Below are 20,132 nucleotides of genomic sequence, written 5' to 3'. Positions count from 1 at the left end.
AAGGCAGGGAAGCAGGATGAGGCCTAGGGAGAGGTTGCAAGGAAATACAGTTGTGGTGCTCAATTTGGCAACACATATACTAAAATGATAGAGAGGATTAGCACAGCCCCTGTGCAAGGATGACACGCACATTTTTGAAGTATTTTATTTGTACATATATTTTTAAAGTTAATTACTTAATTTTATTTATTTATAGGCAGGCTTTCACTATGGAGTCTTGGCTAGCCTGGAACACACAGAGATGTATCTTCCCCTGCTGGGATTAAAGGCCTAGCTCACACTAGCCAGAATTTTACAGAAGAAGAAGGAGGAGGAGGAGGAGGAGGAGGAGGAGAAGGAGGAGAAGGAGAGGAGAAAGAAGAAGAAGAAGAAGAAGAAGAAGAAGAAGAAGAAGAAGAAGAAGAAGAAGAAGGAAGAAGAAGAAAGAAGAAGAAAAGAAGAAGAAAAGAAGAAGAAGAAAACGGAAATTTTTATTTGGACAAAAACTTAGGCCTTGGCAGCATGGGGGCTCAAGCCTGGATTCCCAATTCTCTGAAGGCTGATGCAGGAGGATTAATGTGAGTTTGATGCCTGCGTGGTATAGTATGAGACAGTATAAAGAAAGACCCCCCCCCCCCCCAAATAAAAACCACAAGGCCTTCTCCATCCCACAGGAGTGCTGAAGTCAGTGTGGGTGGTCTTGAGGTCTTTGCTCCCTTGTTTCTCAGTTTCATGGCCACACAAATGATTTGGCCCCAGGAGGAGACCAACCTTGTCCTTGGCACCTCCTTTCAGGCAGGGCAGTTCCTGGAGAGGGCCTGTCTGTGAGCTACCATCAATTCCCAAGGGGAACCTGTGCAGAGGTCCTAGGGTCTACCAAGATTCAAGCCAGCTCTGCTCTCCAGCAGCTGAGTGACCTTGACCTGGTTCTGATCCTTATTTAGCATGTGTTTCCGTTTCCTCCTCTGTAAGCGAGGCAAGAACGGGGATTAAATGAAATCTTGTTCTGGAAGGGTAGGAGGCTCACCACACCCCAACCTGGATTGGCTTCTGTCCCAGGAACAGCTGTTAAAGGCTTGATCTGGGGCTTCGGTGTGGCCTGGTCTCCCACTTCCTGCCCCTGGGGTGGTTGGACTTAGCTCTTCTGGCTCTTTTCCAGCTCTGGGGACAGGAAACTGAACCCAGTTCTGGCCTAATTGCCCTCCCTTTTCCTCCTTACTGGAGTCCTGTACAGCTGTGTGTGTGTGTGTGTGTGAGGGGGTGAGGCTCTGGTTCCTGGAATTCCCAGCCTCAGTTATTTGTCTAGCGCAGAATTCAGCCTGAAATGTCACTTTAGGCTTTGAGCCATTTGCTTGTCCCTCTACGTGAGGACAGGGTGGAAGAGCCACAGTTGAATCCTGGTATTTCTGGGTCCCCTGAATCTTACCTGTACCGTCAATGGCAGAAAAGCGGAAAAGATGGTAATAAAATAGAGTGGGGGTCGGGGGTAAGTCTCAGGGGCCCCCTGGGCATATCGGAACCTGTGTGAATTGGGGTCCTTCTTCTAAGCAGACACAGCTTGGCTGCCAGTACCTCTGTGTAAGCTAGCAAAGCTTATAAGAACCCCTGGGAGCCTGAGGTTCAGGGTCCTGTCTATTGCGCCCCATAGGCAGTGATATCAGGATGAAGGTTCAACTCCATGGCGCAGGCTCCTTGCTCTGCCAGGATGCTCAGCACTCGTTGGATTCTGGTTTGTCAGCTCATCACTTAGAGCTCATCTTTCCCCACACCTGATATCACTTTCTGTCTTAGAGCCTTAGATGTAGTTTTCTTCGCTAGCATTCCTAGGATCTAGAGTAGTACAGGGCAGTGAAGCCTGCTTCTCTGGGGACAGACCCCCAGACACAGAGGCACCCCAGCCAGCCTTTGCAAACATGTGTCTGTCTGGCTAGTCCTTTGCTTTGCTACAGCCCATGCCTGGCAGTTCCTTCCTACAGAAGTGGAAAGAGATGGTAACAGCAGCCTATCCATAAGCTAGCACTGGGTGCTGGGTAGGGCAGAGGTCAGAAGTCTGACCTCTAGATTTAGCTAGATATATTCTACCCGCCCAGTGGCAATCCTTATGGCTTCTCAAAGACCATCTATCACCACAGCAGAACTGCATTCTATTATAGCCACACGTGGCCCACAGGGTGAGGCGGAGAATGAAGTGTTCCCTGGCAGCGTTGCAGGGGTGACTTCACTAGTCCAAGGGAGAAGTAGCAGATTACATTCTAGAGTCGGTGGATGTGTGTTTTGAGTGTTGGATCACTTGTGGGACCTAAAAGAGGCACTTCTCTGTGCCTTGGGTTTTCTCGTCTATCAAACGGGAGAGCGTCAAGCTTTGAGGGTTGTTTTAAGTATTGGATGAATAAGCACATAATGCATAGTCAAGATCAATAATGCTAGCTATTACAGTGGCAACCCTTGAGATCCCAGTGGATAAACACACCTGTCAGATTTCCATAAGCTCAGTGTTTGAAATTCCCAGCGATGCATTGTAGCTGGTTGTCTGGGCGGTCTCGTGCGCTGTGTACTCAGATGCTGAGTTCTGTGCCCTGAGATCAGGTTGCAGTCTGGACATGGGCATTGTATTGACCAATGTGCTGTAAAGGATGCTCCCTGGTGATCTCTGATTCATTAATAAAAGGCTAAAGCCTGTGCCTGGGCAGAAGAGAGAGGAAGACGAAACTTGAAATCGAATAGGGGGGTTTCGGGTAGGGGCTGATATATTATTTTTCCACCAGTGAAATGAGCCGATTCAAATCAGATTAGATTATATTAAATGCAGATTTATTGGGAAAGCAGCTCTTTGGCAGGCAAGTTCACTGGCCCCAAGGAAAGAGGCCAAGGAAGTTTTCATGGGAAGGGAGAGAGAGGAGAGGGGGAAGGGAGAGACCAAAATGTCTGGATTATATAAGAGCCTCTGGGGGGAAGGGCAGCCCAGTCTCTGGGCTGGAAAGTTCAGGGTATGCCAGGTTGGGAGAACCTGGAGGTCAGGTCTACTTTGATATGTAAAATATGCACCCCACTCCCCAGGTCTGGAAACTAGACAGGGCCCCTGTGAAGAAGAAAAAGGTAGGGGAAGAAGCAGCATCCTATGAGGCAGGATGGACCATGAGCACATGGCCAAGAGATGCTCACATTGAGGACATCCATGAAATACAGCCAGACTCAGTTGGCAAGCAATGGAGCATTTATCTGATTATTAATAGCCTAGGCAGGTTATAATAGTCTCAGAACCTGCCCAGTTTAGATTTGTAGCTTGTTAAAAAAAATTCTGATGTGTTTCTGTTGTTTACTCGGGAGCTAAATGGGAAAGAATGGGCTGGCAGATGGCTCAGCAGGTAAGAGCACTGACTGCTCTTCCAGAGGTCCTGAGTTCAAATCCCAGCAACCACATGGTGGCTCACAACCACCTGTAATGAGATCTGACACCCTCTTCTGATGTGTCTGAAGACAACTACAGAGTACTTATTTAAAATAATAAATAAATCTTGGGGTTGGAGCGAGCAGGAACTGAGTGAGTTGGGCCAACTGGAGTGACCAGAGGTCCTAAATTCAATTCCCAACAACCACATGAAGGCTCACAACCCTCTGTACAACTACAGAGTACTCATATACATAAAATAAATAAATAGATCTTTTTTAAAAAAATAAATAAATGGGAAAGAACAGGGCAGAAACCCCTTACTTCAGTACTTGGTCTAAGAAGAATCACGTTGGGACAGTCAGCATTTCATCTGTGAGATTGGTTAATCCTTGCTCTGTGGCAGTGTTCCAGACGCTCCAGCCTTAGAGGCAGCCTGCTCGCCCATGTTGTGCTGCTTGTAACTCTTCCTATGCGCCCTGAAGGAAGCACCATGAACAGAAGGCCTGTGCCTGTCAGTAGCCTCAAAGGACACATCCCTCACTGAGTCATTAGGGTTCTGGTGACAGCCAAAGCCTCCAAGACTTTGTATTGCCAGACTGACCTCGGCTTGGGGTGATGAGTTCTGTGAGCTGGCCATCCGCAGAGACGCTTTCCTTTATTACTCCCCCGACATCACTCACGGGGGCTTTAAGCAGAGTCATTAAGTGGTTCTAGCTCAGGACGGTAATGAGCACATGATGCTGGAACCAGGACACTGGCTTGTTACTAACATGTTTCTCCATCTCTGTATCTGGCCTGTATCTGTCCAGATGGAAGAGTCTTAACCCGTGACTGCATCTCCCCACTCCCCATCCCTCCTCTCCCACTCTTCCTCTCTGCCTCTGGGTCTTACAGAGCCTAGGGTGGCCTTGAACTGCTATGTTCACACCTAACGATGACGTTGTGCTGTTCCTCCCAACTACACTTCCTGAGCACTGGAGTTGTAAGTTACATACCCTGTTTATATGGCACTGGGGATTGAACCCCTGGCTTCATGCATGGTAGGCAAACACTCTGCCAACTAAGCCGCATGTCTAGGCTTCTCCTCCTCCTCCTCCTCCTCCTCCTCCTCCTCCTCCTCCTCCTCCTCCTCCTCTACCTCTCCTCCTCCTCCTCCTCTGCCTCCTCTACCTCTTCCTCCTCCTCCTCTACCTCTCCTCCTCCTCCTCCTCTACCTCTCCTCCTCCTCCTCCTCCTTCTTGTTTTTAACCTACCTCAGCTATCCTATAAGCATATTCCATATGGGACCTGGATTTGCGTATGTGTAAAATGAATTATGTCTGTATATCTTACTGATTAGGAGGAGGGCTCTGTGCCAAGCATCCGTGTGGACGTCAGAGGACTTGAATGAGGTGGTTTTCTCCTGTTACTCAGATCCCGGGGACTGAACTCAGGTTTTCAAGCTGGCAATCAATTTGTGTGTTACTTTTATTATTTGTGTGTGTGTGAGTGTGTGTGTGTGAGTGTACTCGAGTGTGTGCAGTACCCTAGAATGTTTGAGCCTAAAGGTCTAAAATCCCCAGGAACTGGAATTATGGGCAGTAGCGAGCCATAAAGTGGGTGCCCGGACTCGAACTCAGATCCTCTGGAAGAGCAGCAAGCTCTCTTAAGCACTGATCCATCTCTCCAGCCCTCTGTTTTGTTTTGTTTTTTTGAGACAAGTTATCAATCTGTAGTTGAGAGGCTATTCTAGAACTCATGGCAATCTCCCTGCCTCAGCCTCCAGAACACTGGTATTCCAGCTGTGAGCTGTCGCAGGGCTATCTTTCAGTCCCTTGTTCATCGTTCCTTTGAATGTATCAAGATGCTCTTTATTTACTTACTAAAGTATTTTTATTTATTATTGTATGTCTGAGTATGTGTGCTTGCACATGTGTGTATGAGCACCTGCAGAGGCCAGCCAGATCCCTCGGAGCTGGAGTCACAGGTGGCATGAACTGCTTGACGTAGGTGCTGGGACTGAATTCTGCAAGAGCAGCAGGTGTTCTTAACTGCAGAGTCATCTCCAGCTCCCTTTGTTTTATCTTTAATTAAAAAAAATGTATATATATCAGTGATATGCACAAACCTCAAGGACTCAGACAAACTTTAACCCTACCCCCCAGATACAGATCCCTCCTTCACCCAGAACAAGAGGCCTCTAGAAGCAGCGTGAGGAAGTTAAGATGTCCTATTGGCAACGCTAAAACAAGGGAAGCAAAAGGGGCTAATTAAAAAAAAATTTTTTTTAATTTTAGATGTTTTATTTATTTGTTTGTTTGTTTGTTTGTTTGTTTATTTATTTATTATAAGTACACTGTAGCTGTCTTCAGACACACCAGAAGAGGGCATCAGATCTCATTACGGGTGGTTGTGAGCCACTATGTGGTTGCTGGGATTTGAACTCATGACCTTCAGAAAAGCAGTCAGTGTTCTTAACCACTGAGACCTCTCTCCAGCCCTGAGGTAAAATTTTAATAATGTATTTCATTTAAAACAACAGATCCAAAATATAATTTTAATATGTAATTGGTATTAAATTTGTGGATGTGATATCACATTTTTTGCTTACTGGGACTTTACAGTCTAACATTGGGGTAATTCAGCATATTTCAATTAGCCTGGCCACATTTTAAGTGCTCAGTAGCCTCCAGTGGCTGGTGGCTACTATACCAGACAACATGGGATCTAGATCGCAAGGGATGGCAGTGTTCAATGAAAGTGAAGCCAACAACATTCATTGTTAGGGATACAAATTGTCCAAAACCATCTCTTCTTTCTTTCCTCTTTCCAGTTCTACAGGTGGAACCCAGGGCCTCACATAATACCATTGAGCTATATCCCTCTCCCGACTATTTAAGTTATAAGCCGCAAAGGTATTTCTATTGTAAGTACTGGTTACTTAGTTTCTCTCTTTCTCTCTCTCTCTCTTTTGTTTTTTGAGGCAGGGTTTCTCTGTATATCCTCGGCAGTCCTGAAACTCACTCTGTAGACCAGGCTGGCCTCTCAGAGGTCCACCTGCCTCTGTCTCCTGACTTGAGTGCTAGGATTAAAGGAGTGGACCACCACCACCCCTCTATAGTCTTTTTATTTTTTACATCAAGATAGGGCTTCTGAACTCACTACTCTGCAGACCAGGCTGGCCTTACCACCACCCATACTTATAATTTTATTCTCATGAAAACAAGTCCACACCCAGTCTCAGTTCCCTTGCACTTAGATCACAGAACAGGAAGTTCCTGTGGCTGTCTTCAGTTCTCTTTTAGGCTTTCTTAGGAGAGGAGCAAGTTTTACACACTCTTAGGCCCAGGGACATTTGAATGAAAGGCTCTGTAGCTGTGCAATTGGCTTCTATCACTAATCTTGAGTCATATCAGACTTTTGAAGATGTAAGTTGTGCTGGGCGTGGTGTTGTACACCTTCAGTTCCAGCACTCAGGAGCAGAGGCAGGTGGATCTCTGTGAGTTCAAGGCCAGCCTGGTCTACAGATGGAGTTCCAGGACCGCTAAGACTACACAGAGAAACCCCAAAAGCCAAAAACCAACCAACCAAACCAACAAAAATCACACCGTGTCTGTGGGTCCTGTACCTTGCTGCTCATCTCAAGTCACTTCAGGGGCACAGCCATGCCACAGATCAAATATACAATGCTGAGCAGGTGGTGGTGCTACACACTTGTGGTCCCAGCTCTTGGGAGATGGGGGCAGGTAGTAGTTTAACTGAATGTCTCTCCATAGTTTCAGACATTTAAACATTTGGTCATAAGCTGGGGGAGCTATTTGGGAAGGCTATGGAACCTCTAGACGATGTGACTATGCAGTCAGAAGTATGTCATTGCAGGAGGACTTTGAAAGTGTACAGCCCTGCCCCAGTTTCAGTTAGCTCTTTGCTTTCTGTGTGTGGTTCAAGATGTGACATCTTGCCGGGAGGTGGTGGCACACGCCTTTAATCCCAGCACTTGGGAGGTAGAGGCAGGTGGATTTCTGTGTTCAAGGCCAGCCTGGTCTACAGAGTGAGTTCCAGGACAGCCAGAGTTACCCTGACAGCCAGAGAAACCCTGTCTCAAAAAACCAAAAAAAAAAAAAAAAAAAAGAAGTGATATCTCAGTTTCCTGACACCATGCCTGCCTGCCTGCCTGCTGCCTCGGCTTCCCCATCATTATGTACTGGATCCTCCTGAAACCGTAAGCCAAAAATACACTCTCAAGTCGCCTTGATCATGGTGTTCTATCCCGGTAATTTCAAGTAAACAAGGCAGGAGGGGTCAGGAGTTCAAAGCCGTCCCTGGCCAGGTAATGAGTCCAAGGCTGCCCCGGGCTATAGAAGATAATGATAGTCCCGTAAGATTAAGTTGCCTATGCCAGGTGATGGTGGTACTTGCTTTCAGTTTCAGTATCTGAGAGGCTACACAGAGAAACCCTGTCTTGAAAAACCAAACCAAACCAAGCAACCAAACTAGACTGAGGGAGCAAAGAACCTATTCATCCCTTCATTGCACTTCAGCTGAGGATCTTAGCCAGGCGAGGTCTCTTCCTTTGATGTAAATTGCTCTTCTTTTCCAGTCAGAACACCTGCACTGCAGCCCCAAAGCAGCACTAACTGGCTGTGGCACTTTGGGTGTGGATTAATTAATCACAGCCCCCATATGCAGACTTACTCTTGCTATAATGAGTGAAATAATTCAGTGGGCAGCAATGGAAAACACTAAAGCATTAAACATCTGCAGCAGGGAAAAGTGACACAGGACATGGCACAGCCTGGCTTCCTTCCCTTTCCTCCACTTCCCGCTGTGTGGCAGAGGTCAGACAGGCTCTCAGATCCAAATCACAGAATCCAGGGACACGGTGGGGATGTCATACACACCTATGCCAGACTTCTGCAAAAGACACACACACACACACACACACACACACACACACACACACACAGAGAGAGAGAGAGAGAGAGAGAGAGAGAGAGAGAGAGAGAGTCCAAGAGAAGGTTCTTAGTGTCTAGGTTTCTGATGTCCCTTACAGATGGGGCTGTAAGGTTTCTACTATATTGGTGCCGCTCGGTTCCAGGAGCTACTATTTGTCCGAGAATCACAAGGCCTCTTTGGCCTCGCGGTTCACACTCCGGAGCAGCTCACTGGAAAGCTGTTCTTTCTGTACGGGGTTGAGCGCCGCAGCCAGGCAGCGGTGTTCGGCATGGTCCCTACCACCTCTGTCCAATCACCTCCTTTGGGACGCTTTCCCAGTTAAGCCAATGTGATCCTTTCATGGACATCTTTCTGGTCCCGTATGAGGCGGAGCATCTATCCCTAGCTACCCACAGGAGCTGCGCCTTTGTCATTTTCTCAGACTCTTTTCTAACTCCCATAAGCCTATCGAAGGGGTGGGGGTGGGGTTTAAATTCCTGGCTCTGTCTTTTAAGATGCTGGGGTTAAAATGTTCTGGGCTCCAGACAAAACTGTGGAAAACACGTTCTCAGCACTTATAGAAAGTATTTCCACCCCCCGAGAATAGTATCCACGCCTCATAAAGCAAGCTCAAGCGGTTCCGGAACACAAGAGCACTGGCCCAGTTCCCGCCTCCTTCGGCCCCATCAAGTGTCATTGTTCCTAGGTTCCGGGCAGCGAGCAGCGAAAGCCAGTCAGGCTGGACCAGCCGCAGCTCCCGACTCCCCTTCCCCAAGCAGGATGCGAGGCGGGGTGGGGGTGCGGAGCCTCAAGTCCGCAGCTGCCAATCACCGCGCAGCGCACGTGCCGCACGTTTCCCGGCTCCCGGCGGGGGCGCAGGGCACGCGCGGGGGTCCGCGGGCTGGGGGCTGGGCTGCTAGGAAGCCTGGAGTGTGAACGCGCGGGGTGGGGGTGCACAGAGAGGTGTGAACGCGCAGGAGGTCCGGGGAGATGCTCAAGGGTCTGGGAGAAGAATGCGCTGGCTGGAGGAATTCCTCCTGGGAACTCTGTGCCGAGTGGGATCTGCCCACTGTGTGGCTGCTTCCTGGGTAATTAGGGGAGCTCCAGGAAACCTCTAGTTCTGTTTCCTTCTCTCTAAACACTGGACCTTAAACAGGTGGAGAAGGTCTGTTGTTGATTTGCGGGTATACCACCACCAACGCCAACGGCACGGAGTTCAAAGGTTGGGCTCCGGAGCACCTGCTCAGAAAAAAGCAGATCGGCCTTCTATACCCCTCGGTCTTCTCCACCGTTCCACCGCCAGCCAAAATGTGAAGAAGTGCTCCTTTCTGGTAGTGGCTTTCAAACACCAAATATGCAAACGGAGGGTTGAAGCCCAGGGAGCAGAGGGCTGCCCATGAGATGCGTTTCAGGCCGGTCCCACCTGCCCAGTGTTAGATGGTTGTTTGTTAGGCAGAGTCTTCCTAGGTACCCAGTTGCCTTGGCACTCGATGTGGAGCCCAGGATGGTCTCGAATTTGTGGTAATCCTCCTGTCTCAGCCTTCCAGGTGCTGAGACTATAGGCCTGTGCCACCACAGCCTGCTCCATTCTAGGCACTTGTTCACTGTTTGGTCGTGTGAAGCAGAAATTAAGAAGGTGGTAGAATGAGAACTTTTCTGGGGAGATATTTTAGGTCCTGGGTGTATGTCATGAGTCTCTGAATGCTGGATTGGTGTGCCTGTAGCTCCCTGGGCTGTATAGTTTACACAATGGCCTGTAACAACTTCTCAGAGAAGAGCTCCCTTTGAAGTGTGGGCAGGATTTGCATTCTCCTGACTTCACTAGTCTGTTGTCTCAGTGGCTCCTTTGATGTGGTGGTGACCAGGCTTATTAGAGATCAGCCACCAGGACCAAATAGATCAACCATCCCTTCAAGTTCACCTCGGCCGGGATGTACATGTCAAAAAGGCAAACTGAGATATGGCAGAAAGTATCGCAAATTTTCCTGTTTTCTGTCTTTATTACGTGAATTCTGAACACTTTTTTTTTTTTCCAGATGTGCTAGTTTCTTTGAGTCTAGGAAATTATAACAAAACCTTCCAGGCTGAAGTGCTCTGCCTCCCTATGTTACTGTGTTTAATTCTCAGAGTAACCCTGAGGCTGGGGACTTGTCCACACTTCATGGAGGAGAAAGGGGAGGCTTCAGCCGTGCAGCTGTGGGATCGAGGGCCAGACTCTTGGCACTTCGCCTTCACTGAGAGTTAATTGGGTTCCTTAAATGAATCCAACCATACAAAACACTCACATCAGTACCTGGCACACGCTCTGTGCACCCTCCGCTCTTGCAACACTCTTAAAAGGCTTGATTGACACTGATCTCTTTCACTTTATTAGTAGGAATGTTATTGCCTGCCTGCATGTATGTGCACCGTGTGCATTCCGGATGGTCTCCTGGGACGGGGTTAAGGATGATGGTGAGTGGCTGTGTAGGTGCTAGGGATTAAACCTTGGTCTTCGAGAACAGGTGCTCTTGACTGCTGAGCCTCCTCTCTAGTCCTGTTGCAAGCAGGGCTTGCATTCCTGTAAGCAGTGGGTGCAGAAGAGCTTTGGCTTTTCTCTGGCTACAAGAGCCTCCACTTGGTGTTGGAGAAGCCTTTCCGTGGAGATCTTCTCTTAGGCTGTATCTGTTCCTTCCTTCCCCACTGGGGAATATTATCAGAGGCAAGCTGTTCGGCTCTCTGCAGGGTACTTTGATGTTCTTGAGTTGGAATAGAATGGAATGTGGCGTTTTGTTTTTATTGACACAGTGTCAATAAAAACATAGTAACTTTACCTTAACATTTCACAAAGTAAAGCAATATTATTTACTAAGCCTTTTTTTTTTTTTGGTTTTGGTTTTGGGAGACAGTTTTTCTGTGTTGCCCTGGCTGTCCTGGAACTCAGTCTGTAGACCAGGCTGGCCTGGAATTCAGTGATATACCTGTCTCTGCCTCCTGAGCCCTGGGTTAAAGGCATGTGCCACCATGTTAGGCTTCCCCTACCACTGGGTCTCATGTAACTCAATATACAGCCAATATGACCTTAAACTGTTCCTACTCCCACTCCCCTATGTTGGGATTACATTCCTGCTATACCCCACCTGGCTGATGCCTTACACTTTTAACAGTGTTATGAGTTGATTGTGTCCTTCCACGTTTGTATATTGAAGTCTGTCTTAGGGTTTACTGCTGCGAACAGACACTATGACCAAAGCATTTCTTATAAGAACAACATTTAATTGGGGCTGACTTACAGGTTCAGAGGTTCAGTCCATTATCATCAAGGTGAGAGCATGGCAGCATCCAGGCAGGCACGGTGCTGGAGGAACTGAGAGTTCTACATCTTCCTTTGAAGGCTGCTAGAAGACTGGCTTCCAGGATAGCTAGGGTGAGGTCTTAAAGCCCATGCCCACAGTGACACACCTACTCCATCGAGGCCACACCTCCAAATAGTGCCACTCTCTGGGCTAGGCATACTCAAAGCACCACAAAGTCCTAAACTCTTCAAGTGTGATTAGGAATTGAGATCATTGCAGATGTAACTACTTAAGATGAGGTCATACCAGATGGAGTTGGTTGGGCCCCTAATCTGTTATGACTTGTTTCCTTACAAAACGAAGCCGTCTGAGCACAGACCACACAGAGAGAATGTGCAGAGAGAACAGCACATGAACGTAAAGACAGATATGGGGATGTGTGTTCACGATCTGGGCGAGGTTGACAGCATACCTCAGAAGTAGACAGAGCCTCAAACAGATTTACCTTCCCAGCACAGAGGCCACCTGCCTGCTGGTACTAGGATCCTGGATGCTAAGTTTGATCATAGAGACACCCAGTTTGGGGATGGCATTACGACAGGTCAGCCATGCACTACACAGGAACCAGAGTCTAAGAAAGGCTTTGACTGGGATAGGGTACTAAGATTTTAGAAATATTACTTCAGGGGCTGGAGAGATGCCTCAGCAGTTAAGAGCACTGACTGCTCTTCCAGAGATCCTGAGTTCAATTCCCAGCAACCAATGGTGGTTCACAACCATCTGTAATGGGATTTGATGTCCTTTTCTGGTGTGTCTGAAGACAGCTACAGTGTACTCATATGCATGAAATAAATAAATCTTGAGAGAGAGAGAGAGAGAGAGAGAGAGAGAGAGTTCAAAGAGACTGAGATGACCAGTTCTGTATAAAATTGCTTTATCTCACTTTCTAACAGTGTGGTATATGCACATAATTTAGAAAATGCGAGAGACTAATTACATAACAACATGAAAATTAGAATTGTTCTTGGCTTCTCAACTCTGTAGTCCTCCCAACCCCCAACCACACCCCATATGTGCTATTATTTTTCTAAATAACATGCTGATATCACCGTTTCTGTACTTTTTGTTTTGTTTCGTTTTGTTTTTCTGCAATGCTGGAAGTTAAACCTCAGGCCTGTAGTGACTGTCAGGTGCTCAATTGCTGAACTAAACCCATACCTTTTTTTCCCTTCCACTTTTGATTTTAGACAAGGTCTCACTAAGTTGCCTAGGTAGGAACTGAATTTCCAATCCATCAATCCTTCTGCCTCAGCCTCCAGAATGCTATTACTAGGCCCAGGTATTTTCTATTTGGAACATCATGTGTTCCCTTCCCCAGGGTAGAAGAGGAATTTGTCTTCTGGACATAGACCTGGTCACCAGTGGATGCCTTTGGTCAACACAGGCTCAGGATGAATTCGCCTCAGGGTTATGTAACTAATTTTTTTTTCAAAACCTATTTTCTTTTCTTTTTTTCTTTCTTTTTTTTGTTGTTGTTTTTTTTTTTTTTGTTGTTGTTGTTGCTGTTGTTGTTTTTTCGAGACAGGGTTTCTCTGTATAGCCCTGGCTGTCCTGGAACTCACTTTGTAGACCAGGCTGGCCTCGAACTCAGAAATCTGCCTGCCTCTGCCTCCCGAGTGCTGGGATTAAAGGTGTGCGCCACCACGCCCAGCCTTCAAAACCTATTTTTAATGATGGTTCTTAAACGCTTTAACCTCCCTTGTAGCCCACCACCCACCAGAGGTAGTGGGAAAGAAAGGATACAGGGAAAGTGTTTAGAAAGGTTTTTTGGAGCAACTCCAGTCTGTTTGGAAATCAACAGTTCAGTTCACAGGTTAGCAGGCATCAGTAACTCAATCCACTTGCAAACACTTCATGGGTATACCAGCAGTCCAGTTCAGTAGAGTCGAGTTAGCAATGATGGTCATACAACCTAGCAGAGACAGCCAGGCCCCAGCCTCAACACTCAGCCTCAGAGTCAGCAGGAGAGACCAGGAGGAATGCTAGGAGAAGTTCTCAGCTATGCTTCTCTCAGGGAAACGAAGATCAGCGAAGACCCACAAGCATTGCACAGCTAGCTCTATAAGCAAGCCAAGCTCTGCCTCCATCACTTTTTATACTCCCTCCAAACATCACGTGTCCTCCATGGGTCTTGCCTCAGCATGTGAGTCTGTCTAAGATGACATCATCCTGCCAATCAGCCCGAGTCTGAGGAGGCGGCGAGAAACTGCAGCATGCCACCAGAAGTTTTTTGGTGTGTTTCTACCTATGGTACCTGACAAATGGAGCTCAACTACACAGTGTAAGGCAGGCCAATATGTGCATGTCATTAGCAAAGAGTCCTTCATCATGTGTTTTTTCATGTGCTTGCTTTAGCAGAACATCCTCTCTCCTGTGTCTGCTTCATTGAAACGTTCCTTCACGAGTCTGCCTTCACCTATGTCCACCAAAGCTAAACGTTCCTTCATGGGTTTAACCCAGCCAAGCACCAAACAATGGACTTCCCAAAGAACCCCTAAGCTTCCACTCAAGGTTATGTGTCATTTTGTGAATAGCTAGAGAGGCAGTGATTTTGAACCTAGAGACATTGATGTCTGGTTGATTGGCTTGGCAAGGTAGGGTGTTGCTGGATGCTGCTAACAGTAGATACAGAGAAGTGTTTGGTTTCAGCACCCTGGGACAAAGGACTGAGGTGCATATCTTAGATACCAACCTGGCCTCCAGGTTCTCCCAGCATCCTTCAGTCCCTACCTGGCATACCCTGTCCCCAACCCTGAACTTTCCAGCCTAGGGGCTGGGCTGCCCTTCCCCCAGAGGCTCTTCCCTAGATAATCCAGACATTTTAGTCTCCTCCATCTCTCTCTTCTCCCTCTCTCCTCTCTCTGTGTGTGCACCCTTTGACTCCCTCTCTTCCCCTCCCCCCTCTCTCTTCCTGTGGTGACTTTCCTGATCTTGGTCCTTGGGGCTAGTGAACTCATCCATCCAAGAACAGCATCCCAATACACCTGTATTTAATACAATTTAATCTGGTTTGAATTGGCTTATATCACCAGTGGAGAAATAACTTATCAAGAAGAATATATTTTCTTTACCTGGGTTGAGTCCACACTGTGAGCCCAGCTGTGGATGAGGACTTTAGAGACCAGCTTCTGAGAATTTCGAATACATATAGGGTTGTATCATGAAAAGTAGAAAAAAAATTTGTTGAAAATTAAATACGTAGTGCAGCCACAGTGTTTCTGGGTATACTCTTCCATTCTTGTGCCCTCACAAGCCTTGGTTGTAAGCATACAACGTGAGCACTTTGCACCATGAATGTCATTGGGCCATGAAGTGCCAATGATAACTGTCCATACATATCTCTACTTAAATTCAAGATTATTGTATAGGGTTGGGGGTGTAGCGCTCTTGGTAGGCTGCTTACCTAGCATACACAAAGCCCTGGGTTTGATCTTCAGCTCTGCATAAACTGGGCATGAGGGTACATCCCTGTACACAGGAGGTGCAGGCAGGAGGATCAGAAGGTCAAGGTCACACTGGGCTACATAAAATTGTAGAGGCCATACCAGAATATATGATAGCATACCTTAAAACACACACACATACACCATTGTATGTTATGACTGTACTATTTTTATTGAACACATATTTCTGCTCTTATAGAAGCAAAATGGTTTAATAAGAGAACAGACTTTCAGTCTTTTTCTACAGTTATATAAGTATCAAATCAGCATATCTTGTATTGTGAGTTGTATTGTGTGAGAATGTTGGATGTTAGAAGTTGGATTTCAGCCAGGCATGGTGGTGCGGACCTCTAATCCCAGCATTCATAGGCAGATACTGGTGGATCTCTCAGTTCAAGGCCAGCCTGGTCTGCAGAGTGAGTTCCAGGACAGCCAGGACCACACAGAGAAACCCTTCTCAAAAACCAAAAACAAAACAAAGAAGTTGGAGCTTCATAAAAAACAAATACATGAGTTACGGTTTATGATTAGGAAAGAATTTCTAACAATTTCTGAAATGGCCTGAAACATAATTCTGCCACTTAAAATGTTTAAATATTTATTTTACATTTATGAGTGTTTTGCCTGTAGGTATGTCTATGTACCCCACGTGTGTGTGCCTGGAGCTCATAGAGGCCAGCAGAGGGCATCTGATCCCCTGAAGTTGGAATATGAGAGGGTTGTAAGCTGCCATATGGATAGGATACTGAGGATGCAACACAAGTCCTCTGGGAAAACAGCCAGTACTTTTAACTGCTGAGCCATCCCTCTAGCTCTGCCATTAAAGAAAAAACTTCATATTTATGCAAAGCAACATTCTCAGTATTGATGATAATAAAATGAAAATATCAATCAAGTCTGAAAAATGTTGATGATATCCTACATTTAACTACATCAAATATTCACACATACTTTATTTAACTTTTTATGTAAAATAAATACACCCATCTCATTAGTAAGGGCAAAATTATATGTGAATGAAAGAAATGAAATAAAAAGAAGGAAGACGTGTCTACTCCTGAGGTATGGAGATTTTTATTGTAGATATAGGGAGAAAGCAGGCAGAGGGAAGAGTCCAGGCTTAACACGGTGAGGAGACTAAACCAGACCATGAGTTGAGAGAGGGCCAGAGAACAAGAGAGGAGCATCCAGCTAAGAGAGGTTGTTCCGGTCCAAAAGACCAAGGGACTGGTGTAGCCAACATGGCTGAATTATATAGGGATGGGGCGGGGTTGGGGGTGGGGTGGGAGGAGGAAGCCCAGGAGCGAGCAGTTTACGGTAGGGGGCGGGGTGGGCACTGCTGGGAGGAGCCACACGGACGTGTGAGAGCTGACCAGCGTGCTGGAACTGTTGTAGAAGTTCTGGGTTTCGGGAGAAGCGAGTTGGGCAGGTTATGTAAGTCCATCGTTCCTGGGGCCATGGGACACACTTCTAAAACTGAAAATCCAAGTAGGCGGCCAACAAACACTCTGTCAGACTTTCATAATTCAGTCATCTCATGTCTTCACTAGGCCGCATTAGAATATAGCCCCAAGGCCCAGGAGGTATCCAAAGTTTTGACATTACAACATGATGTTGCCATCTACAAAGTTCACACTAGAGAACTGTGCAATCGATTTCCAAACATCATACACCCACTCGAGAAAACAAAAGCAAACCTCTAAACTCCTTTTTTTTCCTGTGTCCTGAGGTCACACTGCTGCTCTCTTTGTGTGCTACGGCACCAGAGCATAGTCCTAGGCCTAGCAGTGAGTACCATAGCAGGACAATCATTTAGAAAGATCCTTCTGCCCATTGAAGAATGTTGGCACAAAGCTAAAACTGTAACCAAACATGGCTTTATGCTTCCAGAAAGATCTCAAGGAAGTTACTGCAGGTAACAGTAGCAGCTGCAGGATCAAGACAGAGTGGAGGAATAGGAGACCATGTTCTTACTCCCTGGAGATGGAGACTTCAAGGTTAGTCTAGCTCACGGGGTGTACTTATGTAGGGAGGGTGTATTCTTGGAAGGTATGGACTGAAATCACCATTGAAATGGCCTCATGGGAAGCTGCTTGTTCCACTAACGTTCTGAAATGTTTCATGTAAATAATCTGCCTCCCTTCTATAATAAACTAGTGATACCCCCTCCTACATCCACTCCACATCTCCTCTCCCCCCCCCCCCCCCGTGTGTGTGTGTGTACCAGGTATCCTTACCAGTTGGTCCCCACCTTATTTTTTGAAGCAGTCTCTCACTAAAGGTGAAGCTCACCAGTTAGACTAAACTGTCTGGCCATTGACATTCCTGACCCCCACCAGAGACCCGAGGGTCTCCATCTGCCCAGTGCTGGCGTTACAGCCAGGTCCTGTGGAGTTTTGTTGCTGTTTGCTTGTTTTTGTTTTTGTTTTCTAACATGGGTTCTGACTGAGCCATGTCCCCAGTCCTCAGGATGCCCGTTTTAAACGTGTCTCTGGTTTTGTGTTGATCTACATTCACAGCTGTCCTGGTGTATGTGCAATGAATTGGACACACCCAGTATAGGAAAAGGCAAGTGAACTTTGGAATAAAACCCAGGCTGATTTCCTTGTTTGTGACTTATCTGGTACCTCTCATTTTGAGCTCCAGCTTCCTCATCTGTAAAACGAGAATCAGGATGCCTCTTCTGAGAGCTGCTGTGTGAGACACATGGAATCAGGTAGATACACTTAACAGCCCATCCCCCATGTTTTTGAGCCAGGGTCTCCTGTAGTTGAGGCTGGTCTCAGACTGCTATGTAGCCATGTCTGACCTTGAACTTCCCATTCTTTCCCTCTACCACCCAGTATTCTATACATGGACCACCATATCTACCTGGCTTAGCACCTTCAAGTAAGCATTATCTTCAGGGCTATTGAGATAGCTCCTTGGGTAAAGATGCTCGCTGCATAAGTCTGGTGGTGTAAGTTTGAACCCTTGTAAAGGAGAGAATCTACTCCACAAAGTTGTCCTTGATCTCCACACTTGTGCCATGGTATGCACCCTTTGCCTAACACATATCATGCAAAAATAATAATAATAAAAAATAAAAAATGTTACCTGTGGGGACTGGCGAGTTGGCTTAGCAGGTAAGAGCACTGACTGCTCTTCCAGAGGTCCTGAGTTCAAATCTCAGCAACCACATGGTGGCTCACAACCACCTGTAATGGGACTCGATGGCCTCTTCTGGTGTCTCTGAAGACAGCTAGAGTATACATCATATACATAAAATAAATACATCTTAAAGAAAAAGAAAAAATGTTACCTGTATGTCATGGTATCTTATATCCTATACAGATAGAAGGTTAAGGTAGGTAAGAAAGTGGAGTCTTAAGGATTCAGTCAATTTACTCTTCAGGCTCAAAATAAAATTAGAGATGGAGATATAGCTCCATTGGTAGTGTTTGCTTACGATGCACAAAGCCCTGGGTTTGACCCTAGCATCACACACAGGCCTGGTGTGTAGGTAGGAGGACCAGAAGATCAAGGGTTTTCTTGGCTACATAACAACTCCAGCCAGGAGAATGTGAAATCCTGTCTCAAAAATAAAATAAAAGCAAAACTGTTAGCATTTGGATTCTGAAGCAAACCTGAACAAGTTTTGGGCCCTAGAGATCTACTCATGGTGAAGGTAGGGTGTGTGTGTAGGGTAGGGCGGTAGGGTGGAAGGGTGGAAGGGTGGAAGGGCAGTAGGGCGGTAGGGTGGGAAGGCTGGGCTTGTGTTCTTGACAATGTGCAAGCAGAAAGAGCTCTCCAGATCCATTGCTGTTAATGGTCCCCCTATGTATTGTATCTTCTCTTCTTTACTGTTCTCCCTTTCATCTGCTCCATATTCTGAAGTCTGTGCTATCTCAGAATAAATCCTTTTTTTATCTCCAGGCAGACCACTTCCCTCTTCACAGCCAAGAACCTTGACCAAGTTGTCTCCATCCTCCAGTGGCCTCTTCTTTCCACCCACCTGTGAGGAGCTGTGAACTCCCGCTGTGCCCAGTCTCAGACCACAACCACTCCCACCACAGTCACAGGCAAGCCCAGTGAGCAATGTTAGCTCATGCTGTAACACAGCGAAGGTCAGCGCACAAGTCTACATACACACATGTCATCCCTGTGTCTCTGTGGACCCCGCCTCAGAGGGAGTATGGGCAAACATTTGTCTTTAAACTCTTTCAGTTTTTCCTCTAAACTTGGGGTGGTGTCCTCCCTTCTGAGTCAACCGCAGATGGCTGAGTCGTCTGATTTGCATCATATCAGATGCAAACTCTGCTCCTCCATTTTGTACTCAGGAGACCCGGGTAGGGGAGCCTCCCTGGACACACCCTACTGGCATGACACACCTGCACAGCAGCTCACATCTGAAGCCAACTCTTCTGGGGTCCTGGTGGTTCCAAAGACTCTTCTAGTCCTCTCCCTCAGAAGCACGTGTGAAGGGACAGCAAGGATGCTCTCTAGGGTTGCTCACACCCACTATGGTCCCTATGTCTTCTTGCACCTGTGTGATTTCTCTGCAGGGGTGACAGGTTGGAGACTGATTTCTTCGGTGCAGTGGCCCTCAGGGATAGCCTGACCCCTTAGTCATCCCTATGCCCTGACTCCATCTCCCCTCCTGCCTGTGGCCTCATAGGTTACCTCTTACTTTTTAACCTAAAAACAGAAAAGATTTATTTAATGCACACGTGTGCTTTACCTGTGTGTTTGTCATACATTACATAAAAAAGTTGAAACAAAATTAAAAGAGGAAATGAAACGCTTGAAGTCACAATGGTGACCCAAGACAAGCACAGGGGTGGGCACTGAAATTCTTAAAGTAACAGCTAGCAAGCTGTCTTCCAATCCATTTAGTAAATATCTAGGATATAATACACACCTCAGAAGTGATTATAGACATATAGAAAGCTGGAAAAGGATGCTAGAAGAATCCCAGTCTTTCTGTCCTCAGATTCTGCAAATGTTAACGTTCGCTATGTCTGCTTTGTTATCACTCTTCTATCACACATGAGCTTCACGGGCTGTAGGCAATAAAGTATAGGTATCATG

At 46.7% G+C, this 20,132-nt stretch overlaps 2 long non-coding RNA genes and 1 pseudogene across 3 annotated transcripts in view; all 3 read left to right on the top strand.

The window, feature by feature from the left end:
* Gm26008 overlaps positions 1 to 348 on the top strand; it is a 33,826-nt gene extending 33,478 nt beyond the window's left edge. The window contains exon 6 of the long non-coding RNA XR_001785221.2: positions 197 to 348. This is a non-coding gene — a long non-coding RNA (predicted gene, 26008). The remainder of the gene's footprint in view (positions 1 to 196) is intronic.
* LOC115490450 lies at positions 56 to 154 on the top strand (annotated as a pseudogene).
* Positions 349 to 386: 38 nt separating the features above from the next.
* On the top strand, positions 387 to 19,845 carry Gm34147. Of its 2 annotated transcripts, XR_377568.2 has the most exons (4): positions 387 to 557; positions 16,953 to 17,059; positions 17,582 to 17,778; positions 18,978 to 19,845. It is a non-coding gene; the product is annotated as a predicted gene, 34147 (long non-coding RNA). The 2 variants fall into 2 exon arrangements; XR_377567.2 differs by lacking the exon at positions 387 to 557 and having other exon boundaries at positions 16,367 to 17,059.
* Positions 19,846 to 20,132: the final 287 nt, after the last annotated feature.

This window comes from Mus musculus, chromosome 6 (genome assembly GCF_000001635.26).
Source record: "Mus musculus strain C57BL/6J chromosome 6, GRCm38.p6 C57BL/6J".
Lineage (NCBI taxonomy): Eukaryota > Metazoa > Chordata > Mammalia > Rodentia > Muridae > Mus > Mus musculus.
Note: the sequence above shows the minus strand (reverse complement) of the source record. Positions and strands in the feature narration are given on the sequence as shown.